Genomic DNA, 9,452 nt, shown 5'->3' on the forward strand with positions numbered 1-9,452 from the left:
TTAAACATCTTTATTTATGTTTTCCCTTTTTTCCCTGTTAACTTTGAAATGTGTTGTTTGCTACAAGATTTAAATGTAGATTTTAGGATTCGTTGTCACTTGCGCTGAAGCACTGCCGACTATGAGGCTTTGTTTTTGGAGCAGATGGTAAAAAGAGACGCAGAGAAACGTTTATTCAGCATTTATTGTTGCAGGCTGTGGAGGATCGTGCAGCTGAGTTTTCTCACTTTTTCCAGGTGAAGCAAACAGCAGCTTCCCCTGAAGCTGTTCAACTGCTCACAACATTAACATGCAAATGAGCTCACATGTAATTTCCACAGAAAACACAGCAGCTTTACGCCCGGTCAGAGCTGGTTTACCAGCCTGCAGGGCAGAATTAACCAGCAGGTCTTTATTAACATTTCTGTGCAAAACCTGAGAAAACAGGGGTAAAATCTTCTGTTCTCCAGGGCAAATGAGGCCAAACTCTAAGAAACAACACCATCTTACAGATGATGATGATGAAAAAAGAGAGGGTTTCCTTTAAACCTCATACTTGTCTTACCCGTCATTAGACATTTAAATGTTTGCCGCAGTATAAACTGTAAAAGCCTTTACAGCCACCTTCTTATTTCACGTCTTCATCCATCATCAGTTTCAGTTCTCCGCTAGTTTGGTTTATGAGTGACTCTGATGACTGAAGCAGAACTTGTTCTCATCCCGAAAAAGTCCAAATCTGTTGACTTGTCGTATTATGCACAAATTGTCCTTTGACATTGGAGCATTTATGGATCTGCTTTAGCAACACAGGATGCTCAAAGATAACTTTCCACTTTGAAAACCAACAAGTTCTGGATGGAGGGCTGGCAGTGGAGTGTACTTACCAGTGTTTGCTTTGTGTTGACAGCTCTGTATTTGATTACTTTGATACTTTGTAATGCATTACAAAGCAACGTGTTAATGTAATTACTTTACATTTTTTAGCAACACAGTAATGTGATGCGTTACTGTAATAATTGAGTAATTACATTACAGTTACAATCCACTTTCATTACAAAGGTCCACTTGGGCTACAATCAGCTGATTTCAGTTCAGGTGCAGGAGGAGGAACATGGTGGAGCTACAGAGAAACAGCTGTTAGACAGTGGAGATCTGACTTTTATTTTATCGCATGAAAGGTAAGGAGCACGATGGTAAAAATGCATCCAGAAGAGTTGCAAACAGCTGCATCTGCTGCTAACACAACTTCAGCTCTTTGTCTTCACAAACAGCATGCTAATGCTAAGCTAGCCAAGCTCCCAGAGTGATGTGAAAGCTGAGTGCATGCTGAGCCCACCCAGCAGCCAGAGCCTGGACTTCAGCAGGTAACAAACTGATGAGCGGTCAGTTTATAGACGCCGTGGTGATGGCTTTAAAGTCTCTTTGTGCTGGATTTCATGTTTGCTTTGTGTTCATACCTAAATACGTGTGTCCTCACAGGATAGGGATTTGTGTTGGCGTGTGGGGCTGTAGCCTCAGGTTTATATTGTTTAATGGTAATTTTGTTACAATGCATTTCTGGTCATTTTACTGAGCAAAGAGTTATGTAACAAGTAGTGTAATTAATTACTTTCTTTGAGTAATTAAGTAACATACTGCATTACTTTTAAGAAAAGTAACAAGTAATGTATACTACATTACTTTTCTTGAGCAACAACCCAACACTGATACTTACATATGTGGAGCTCTGTGGTTTGATCTTTGGCTTTGACTTACATTACGTTTAGTCACTAAAAGTTTTGGTTTAGAAAAGGTCATAGGTCAGAATGATCTTCTCGTTCCCTTCGTAGCAGTAAGCCCGCTCGCTGACTAATGTCGGACTTAGAAGTGACAGTTTTGTCTTTCTGTTATCATAATCCTATGTGTCATAACCTGATGTGTCAGGTTCAGTTTTGACAAATCACATGAGAGCAGGTGGCCAAAGGATGTTTTGTGTGTAAAATGTTTGACAAACTGAACAAAAATGGGCTGAAAGCACACCAAAGCTGAAACACTGACGCGCCCCCTGAGCTCTCCCTCTTTCTGCAGCTCAAAAACCAGTCAGGTGACCTTACAGCACACCTCCACAGGTGTTCATCTCTCTTTGTCAGGACTGTGAGTCACTGACGTCTTCTCCTCAGTAAGTTGTCTTGCACCTGCTGCTTACGGCTATATCGTTTTATTTTTGTGCAAACTGTGGTGACCTGATAACTGCACCAAACTTTATTGAGCAGATCTAATCAACCGTATCAGCAGCTCGAGTTTCAGTCTTGTGGTTTAGGCACATCTGAAGCTTTTTTTCTGGGTTTTTCTCTATAAATAAACAAAAAGTTCAGCTTTGAAAAACACCTGTAGTGACGACACTGAGCTTTCACACCCTTCGACCTTCCCACCCATCCTGCCGAGCTCCCATGGGACACCGAGATGGCCTCCCCCCAAACACCCCCCTGCGCCCCCTCTCAGTGCGTCTGCAGCAGGGTTTTCCCTTGCGCAGAGCTGCTCCCCACGCTGAGCGGAAAGTAAAACTGTCTGTCTGCAGACCACCACAGAAAAACCTGCCGACCACAGCGCGGCGTGCTCACTGTTGGGTTTCCACAGACGTACAATTGTTATAATGACACAAAGGATTTTCTGTTGTGGTGGGTTCGTTACTACGGGAAGAAAAGGATCCAGAGTTCACCTGGTTCAGTTATTAATTTAAAATCAAGTGAAAAATAGAAACTAAGTTCACTTGTTGCAAAGACAATTAATTTTATTAAAGCTTTCTGGATTATAAATGTAAGACTGTCTGAGGTTTGAAGGGAAGCAAACTGTCGTGTGACGTCTCTGCAGATGATTTATAGTCATTTTTACAACAAGAAATTATTCTTAGCATAAAAATTCAACTCAGCAACTCTAGAAATGTGAGAAAAGCTCCATGCAGACAAAGATGCAAGCATGCAGACTGAAATAAATGCTAGATTTTTGGGGCGATGATGTTTTTGGAATGAAAGTTGTACCGTAAAAAGAGAGGGAACAGCACCATGAGCACCTCCTGACGAAGCCCAATTACTTTTTGTGGCCTCAAAAAAAAAGAAACTGAGGATGATGCAGGAAAAAAATAAAACAAGAGAAGAACCAGAAATTATAAATGAAACCATGTGAGTGACACAACCTGCAGTACCTCTAATGACCACCGGTGGCAGGTAAGCAAGACAGTCCCTACCAGCTCCCAGGTTCAAACTTTTGTACGTAAACTTCGTCCATACATTTCTATAAACCATTCATATTTATTTATGGTCATTAAATCATGAACATATTTTATATATATATAGTAAGTAGTTAAACATCTCTCATTTATTCAAGTATCTTTGCACCATAAATATATTATATGCATATATGGTTATACTGCTGTGTAGCAGCTGTGCGACATTGTCAGTATTGTGTGTTGTTGTTATTCTGTTGCATGAACTACGGTGGCCCTGAGAGGCCAAACAGACTGCAACAAACACCAGCAATAAGAAAAACACTGCAAAAGCACACAAAACACAACGGAAATAGAAAAAGCTGATTTCCAAAAGCACAGGGGAAGTGTTTCTGGGGAGACAATAACCCGACGGACCAGTTGCAGGAACCCTAAACATGGTAGGTGTGTTTTATCATCATTCATATAATACTGATGACGGATTGTTAGGCTAATAGTTAGGCTAACACACTTACCTCTCATCTTTTCTTTCCTCACAAAACCAACAGATCTTCCACTTCTGTTAAGTGTCTCCCAGCACAATTCTTAGCATATTTTGTTTCCTGCAACTGGTCTGCAACTTTTTTCTATTTCCATTGTGTTTTGTGTGTTTTTGCAGCGTTTTTCTTTTTGCTGGTGTTTTCTTAAGTTGCAGTGCGTTTGGCCTCTCAGGGCCACCGTAATGAACACATTGAAAGCAAAGAAATAACTGCAGCCCAGTTCCTTGTATGTGTGAACATAACTGGTCAATAAAGCTGATTCTGACAAAACTGTCACATTAAATCAGACAAGAAGCATAATCAGAAGAAACAATTTTAACAACAGCACTGGGAGAGTTTCCTGCTGCATGTCCTGCATCACATCATCACACAGCATGGACACGAGAAAAAACAAAGTGTCAAAATTCTTCCAAAACAAAGAAGAAAATATCTGAAGATTTCTGAGGGGAAATTTCCCTTCAAGGCAACAATCATAATGGAAACAAAATCTGGGGCCAAAGAAAGACATGGGTGAGTAAATCTGGAAGGTAAATGTGTCAGAAATCAGCATGTGAGTAAAAGCGTGAGTCATCGGTGTCTCCCCTTCACCTCCCTCAGCTCTTCACACTTCATCGTTCAGACTGAGCAACTTTCCACAAGAACACTTCTGCAAAATCAGCTGAAGGAGCAGCCCTCTGTGTTTCTGTTAAACTGTCTTTTACCACAGGCCAGCTCGCTTTGAAGGACTCACGCTGTGTATTTATGAAAGCAAAAACAAGACTTTCACTGCACTCGGAGTGGGAAGATGGTCTCAGAATTGTTTTTGTCTGGAAGTTCCCACTTTCAGAACCATTAGACAATAAGGCGTAAAAACGACTGCGGTTAAAAGGTTTGCACAAATAAACATCAGAGAGACGTGAGCGTGCAGGCCGGGTTACTCTGACCGACACCACAACATCTGTTTATGAGCATTTCAAATCTGCGCGTTCAAAATAAACCGAGCGGAATCCCCGAACATTCAAAGAAAGTATTTTTATAAAATTGTGCTGAAGAATTTTTTTTACTGTAGCGGGAATGTTTGTGCATGCAGCAGAGCAGCAACGCCGCAGTGATCTGCAAAATAAAAAGTCAAATTAAATAAATGTGAGGCGTGTTCAGCATCCACGCTCCCTGAGCTCTGACTGATCCTGTGGGCTTCACATCATTTCTGTCGTATTAATAGAGTCCACTGTTTTGATACAGTGAAGAAGAGTTTCCATTGATGTTCATCATGTTTTGTGTCGTCATATGCAGCTATATGATCACATAACAGGAATAATAAACTGATGCCATAGTGAACATGGACAGCTCTGGACTCGCTCGCTCACTACAAACCAGAACAGTCTGCAGATGTGCTGAGTGCTTTAGTAATTCTTCCAGGATCGCTGGGGCTAATGGCTGAATGAAGTTCAAGGACTCGCAATGAGGCAGGAGGGAAAGGAGGGAGTCCTAAACTTCTTTGGAGCATCCATACACAGTTTTGTGTCTGTGCCACTCCTGAGTTCAGAGCAGGTCCAGTTCTTGTTTTTCTTTGGAAGTAGCAGCCATAAGCAGCAGGACTGGAGTCTGTCCCAAAGCTCAGTGACGATCATTCACACTCTCCAAGGTCCATCTTCAGAATAATTTCTCATCACATGTGCAGCAGCCTGATGGAGCAGCCAGGCTCTCAGCTGCACATCAGGATGTTTTCAGTCCAGCTGAAGGTCTTTCAGAAAACACTGTGAGAGGGAACTTTTGGACTATGTTACCGAAACCTTAATCTGGAGTTTCAGCTGTATTTCCATGCACTGTGCACAGTAGATGGAATGATCCACTTTACTCTGGTGTGAAAAGTGAAAAAGAAACTGAAAGGCACATTTCAGTAAAGAGCAGCAGCTCAGTTATCTGGAAGGCAGTAACCTAAAAATACACCCTTGTTTCCTGAGCTTCAAACACACCACCTTGTGTTTTTCTGAGAAGCTTCACCTGCTGCGGTTTCTTACATCAGCTCAGGTTATTTATTGACTTCTAGTCTCTCTTGAGACGACTGACAGCAGCCATTTGTCTTCAAGCTGACAGAGATGGTGACACTGTGCACGGCCACGTCTCGTACAGCCGTCCCTTCATCCCAGAACCAGAGAAAACACACAGATCCCAGAACAACAAATGTTAATGGGCTCCAACAATGCACCTGCTGATATACATGTAAAGAGGACCATTAAACTAATGAGTCAGAACAGTCGGCTTGGAGCTGACGGCCACAATAGGGAAGTCGGAGACGGCCCAGTCTGGCTGCTAAATGTGGAACAGCTTCACTGCTGCACAAAATGCAGTATTTTTACATTAATGTGTCACTGTGAAGTGTGACTAAACTACATGTTTATTCTTGGGGCAGGATTTGCTGACCTAGCAAAGTGGAAAAAAAAACTCGAGCGATTCAGCCCAAACCAAACTCAGTGATAATGAAGATGGAAAAATAACTAAATATAAGGACACTGACTGAAACTCGGAGTAAAAATAACAGCACCGCACAGAACATGAGCCCCAGCCTCCAGCTCCAACTTCTGAGGTGGACATTTTTGTTTTGTGGCTCCAAAGGCAAATAAAGACAAAGAAACTTGAAGCTTCAACGGCACAAAACCAAACAGAAAACCATCAGGCTGCCAAGCTTCAGTTTAACCAACGCAGGCGGCTGTAGCTGCTAACTGCAGCCCCTGAACTGGACACGTGTTTGTGCTGTTGGAGCATTTTAATGAGTCATGTGACCAATAATATGGCTGCTGTGAGTTTAATGGGAATAACAGGCCGGCCAAGAAGTCTGAGCTCCAGCTTCTCTGAGTGAAATTCAATTTTTTTATTAATTTAATTACCGTCTTTACAGTCAGTGCTAACAATGCTAATGAGCATTAGCATACTTTCAGCTCAGTTGGCCAAAATGTTCAGGTTGAGGCCCAAAATCAATGAGTGATGCCGCAGTAATCGTGTCCATCTTTTGTATACAGTACGTGCAAAAACGTTTTTATTATTGCGATCTTTTCCTGTGAAGCTCATTGGTTTTGTAGACCTCGCTGCTCTGGACCCACAAAACTACAGGAACAAAGGAGGGATGCAGGTGTTTGGGAGATTTAATGAAAACCACTTCATGCAGCAGAGCTTTGAATCCTGTTCAAAGTGTTACTGGTGTGTTTTGCAGGAGGCACTGGTGAACTGTGGGCCAGTAACAGTTAGCTGTAAATTGTGAGTCACTGACAGAAACCAGGACATTAAGATGAAAAGAAAACAGTCGTGTTAGTGTTTGCAGTATCTTATCACACAGCTGCCGTCTGGTTAACCCACAAAAACTAAGAGTAACACTCCCCACCTGACAGATCGAACTGCTGAGCTGATAAGCCTTCACGTGTCCCTGTTTACCCACGATGCCGTGCGGTTTTATCACTCAAACGATGGAGCGGTTTCCTTTTTCACTCCAACATCAATCCCACCGACCTGCAGGAAGGAACTCCTAACACGGGCAGCAGGTGTGCTGTGTCACAGTGAAGTTTAATGAATGCACACGAGCGGTTTCAGGGACAGAGATGGTTGTTGAATAAAATAAGTTCCTCGAGTAGAAAGCTCACGTTCCTCATGTTGTTGGAAATAGATTGTTCGAGTTCTCTTACATGGAAAAACCAGCACATCACTTCCTTATTTCCTCACTTCAGCCCTTCCTTAATAACTAGAAGGATGCAGATCAGGATCCAAAAATAATTTGTTCATAGAAATGAATCAAATCAGAATCCAGCGATAGTGACACCTCACAAGTACGACGTCCTGGGTTTGGATCTTTCAGCCTGTTTGCAGGTTCTCTCTGGGTTCTCTCTGGGTTCTCCGGCCTCCATAGTCCAAAGATAAGTATGATTGGTTAACAGGTGTTTCCAATCTGGTGTGAATCATTTTGTCTTTTGTTTTAACCCTGCAACCACCGGTCCAGGTGTACGTTACCTTTTATTATCAGACAAATACAGGTTACATGTTAACTCATGCAAAGAACAAACAAACAGAAGAAAACTTACAACACAAACATCTGTGGTTTAGACCAACTGTCACTTTATTGCTTCGAATCAGATCTAATTTCATTAAAGTTAAACCTTGTGGTGTCCTCGGATCAAAAATGGTCCCTATGTGAATGGCAAACAAGCACATGGGAATCCCGAGGAACTTGATTCATCGTTTGGAGCCAAATCAACAGTAAGTCTTTGCATCCTGTTAAAGCAGAGTGCTAACGTGGCTCCTTCACAGCTCCACGCTGTGTAAGCTGTAGATAAAATCATTCACACACACAGTGTTTTGAAGCAGGTGATCACCATTTGCCTGTTTTGTCCAGTACAACTTCTGGCCCAGGTGTTATGAAGTATCTGACTAGATTTTTCCACTTCACTCATTTAAAACACTAAATTTCCACCGCTTGTGATTTTTATTTTTCACGCCTCCACTGACATTACAAGCGTGCCTTACCTTTTCTGTGTTGCTTTCATGTGGTTTGGCTCTTCCCACGGTTCGTGCAGATCCTGATATTGATGCTGTTTTGCATCTTTTTTGCAAAAATGGAGATTTTACAACAAAAGAGCAAAAAACAGAAAAACTCTTTCTGAGGGGAAGAATCCAGAGTGTGAAGATGCTTTAATTTTTTTATTTTTATTGATTATGCAGATCATGAGAGTTAAAAAGAAAAGGTTGGATTATTGATGATGTATCTGGTTTCTTAGATTCTACACGTTTTTAAAATGCCTAAAATCATCACATTCCTGTAATAAAGATGAAGAGCAGGGATAAGTGATGGAGCTGCAGCGACTCCGCAGCAGTGGGAGCTGCTCCACCTGCGTGAGCGTTTTATTATCTGTGAGGCTGATAATACAAACCACTCTCGGGCTTATTTTTAACTGCCACAGCTGAAGGAAATCGTGCCTGATGTGATAATAATATTTGACCTAAAAGGAGTCAGGAAAGGGAAATATCCCCGAGGTTTGACTTCATCTCGGCTTCAGTGGAAAGTGAGTTACAGCCTCCATCTGCCCCTGCAGGCCACCGTGAACTGATCAGAGCTTTATTTTTCCATTTTAACTGTCATGAAGTTATTTTACAGGAAGTGACCACGATCTTCTGTCCCTGCACGGGGAACCGGTCTGCAGCGTCGGGTCCAGGTTCTGTTGCACCTGAACGCACAGATCAGTCATCTGGTTTACTGCAGTAAACGTGCTTCATTGTTATCATTATTAAATGAGTTTCTGTAGCTTGATGTTGTCATCTTTAAATTAAGCAGTAGTGGGTGTCTCCCACCTGACTCCCTCAGAGTCAGCTGACTGGTCGACGTGGTGTCCCGTGGTTCTGGCGGTTAGAGGCCACACAGAAACATTAACGAGAGTAAAAGTGCTCGAGTTTGGTTGTTTCATGTGTCAGAGCACTTGTTGATCCCTTCAGCAGGACATGGGCGTGCTCTCTCCTCCTACTACAAACGCTTCATAAAAGGTGTCTTTGATCTGCGATGAGACACGTCAAACACGCAGGAAGTCTTTCTTTCTGAAACACACACACGCTCACAACCCACGCACTTTATGCCGTCTAATCTTTACACTCTCACTATAAAGATAAGATTTCATTCAAATATCTCAGTCAAGATAACATGCATTCCTCTCCCGCCCACGTCCCTCTCTGAAGACATTAGCAGCAGTCTGAAATCCAGTGAGGCGTGGAAGTGC

This window comes from Perissodus microlepis, chromosome 18 (assembly GCF_051167445.1).
Source record: "Perissodus microlepis isolate ML-2025 ecotype Zambia chromosome 18, ASM5116744v1, whole genome shotgun sequence".
NCBI lineage: Eukaryota > Metazoa > Chordata > Actinopteri > Cichliformes > Cichlidae > Perissodus > Perissodus microlepis.